This window comes from Pollicipes pollicipes, unplaced genomic scaffold (assembly GCF_011947565.3).
Source record: "Pollicipes pollicipes isolate AB1234 unplaced genomic scaffold, Ppol_2.1 Scaffold_7261;HRSCAF=8764_pilon_pilon_pilon, whole genome shotgun sequence".
NCBI classification, from domain to species: domain Eukaryota; kingdom Metazoa; phylum Arthropoda; class Thecostraca; order Pollicipedomorpha; family Pollicipedidae; genus Pollicipes; species Pollicipes pollicipes.
In genome coordinates, this window is record NW_023597054.1 from 25,131,815 (window position 1) to 25,133,773 (window position 1,959).

General features: G+C 66.2%; 1 pseudogene; it reads right to left on the reverse strand.

Annotated features, from left to right (window-relative positions):
• Nucleotides 1-764: 764 nt before the first annotated feature.
• LOC119111931 (transcription factor AP-1-like) lies at nucleotides 765-1,952 on the reverse strand (annotated as a pseudogene).
• Nucleotides 1,953-1,959: the final 7 nt, after the last annotated feature.

Genomic DNA, 1,959 nt, shown 5'->3' on the forward strand with positions numbered 1-1,959 from the left:
CTCAAGTGCGTCAATGAAATCCATGCTTCTAGCAACGTGTTTGCGTTCGTTTGTTTTCACTATAGTGTCCGCATATCATCTGCTAACACATATGCACCTTGGCTTGACTTCTCGGTTCAAATACGTCATTCATTCGATTACCCCATGATCTTATCGATACTGTTGCGTCAGACGCAAGCCACGCTGCGTGAGGGGGCTGTACCAGACGTGCGAGGACTGTGGCTGTATTCAACGGCACGTCGATGTAGGTGATAACTGGCCAGATGAAATGAACGTTTGCCTTCCTCGGGGATACCGCACTACCTAAACTTTAAACAGCATCCTCTACTATTCCGTGAGGTGGAGGATAAGGCACGGGTCGGACCGCACCGGATCCGGACGCACCGCACCGGACCGCACCGCACCGGATCCGACCGCAGGCCGCGGTCGGATCCAGTTGTGCGCACATTAGGCGCTTACGGCCTCATCTTGTAGGGATGAGAGCCCACCCCAGACGGTCTTCCCCGCTCTCCCAGGCAGAAAACCACACTCAGTTCAAAGCCGTCTATAAATGGACGTCAGGTCAGCAAAACGTTGTTATACAAGGCGGACGCCGCGGCCCCGCCGGCCGCGGACAAGCGCAGTTCGGCGGCGGCCGGGGGGCGCCGGCGCTGCTCAGCCGCGGCGGCGGGCCCTCTGCCAAGGGAAGCGGACCGACGACAAGCCTCGGGCTCCGCGTCGGCGGCGACGGGACGCGTCGGGCAGAGACCAGGGTACACAGGGCGACGCTGCATCCTGGGCCGCGGCCGGTGCCGCGGGTGTATGCTCGTGTCGATCAGGTAGCGGTTATGACCGGTGCGCGGCGTGGGCAGTATCAGGGCCCTGCGCCACGAATCGACTCCGGACTGGGCGCAGCGTGAGAGCGTCCACCAGTTCAGCGAGTCCGCCGGCGCCACCGCTGGAATGCTGTAGGCACAAGCACGCACAAAGCCCACATGACTAGCACCTCTCCCTTTGTCCGCGCAGGCACAGGTGGTATAGGCTGTAGCAAAAACCGATCACAGCAGGGCCAACACTTGTTGCCTATCACGTGTTTGGCGAGCCGGTGCGGGCCGGCGCGGGGCGGAGCGGGGCCGGGGTCAGCTGCCGGAGCGCAGCGGCGACCGGCCGCCGCGCACCGCCGGCCGTCACACGTGGCCCGCCGGGTACATGATCTGGCAGCCGTGCTGCGAGTGCTCGCGCACTTCCTGCTTCAGCGCCTGCACCTGCTCGCGCAACCGGCCCACCACGTCGGCCAGCTCGTTATGTCCTGCCGGATGACCTGTACCCGGTCCTCGAGCAGCGCAATGCGCTCCAGCTTGCGCTGGCGGCACTTGGTGGCCGCGATCCGGTTGCGCAGTCGCTTGCGCTCCAGCTTGATCTGCTCCTGTTGCGCCATGTCAACGGGGCTGGACGGCGGCGGGCTGTCGGAGGCGGCCGACGGCACGCGCTGCGGCTCCTCCTTGACGCGAACCGGCGCCGCCGGCCGGCCCGGCAGAGCCGTCGCCTCCAGCGTGGTGTAGACGGCCGGCTCGGGCCGCTCCTGCTGCTTCAGGCTGTCCAGCGCGTCGACGAAGCCGCGCGCGTAGTCCTCCTGCTCCTCGTGGCGGGCGGCCGAACACGGCGTTGATGGCCTGCGGCCCGCCGGGCGTCGGCGTGGTCACCAGGCCTCCCTGCTGGGCGATCAGCCGCTCCAGCTCTGGCGAGCCCAGTCGCAGCATCCGCACGTCCGGCGAGGTGAGCAGGTGACTGGCGCGCGGCCGTTTGGCCGCCGACGACACCTCCAAGTCGAGCGTCATCTGCCGCTTGAGCTGCTGGACGGACTCCATGCGCGCGCCTCCGTACTCCTGGTCACCGTACAGCGAGGTTTCCATCGCACGCGCCGCCACCCCGGGACACAGCTGGTGCGCCCGCCTCGCGCGTGCCACACCTAGCCGCGTA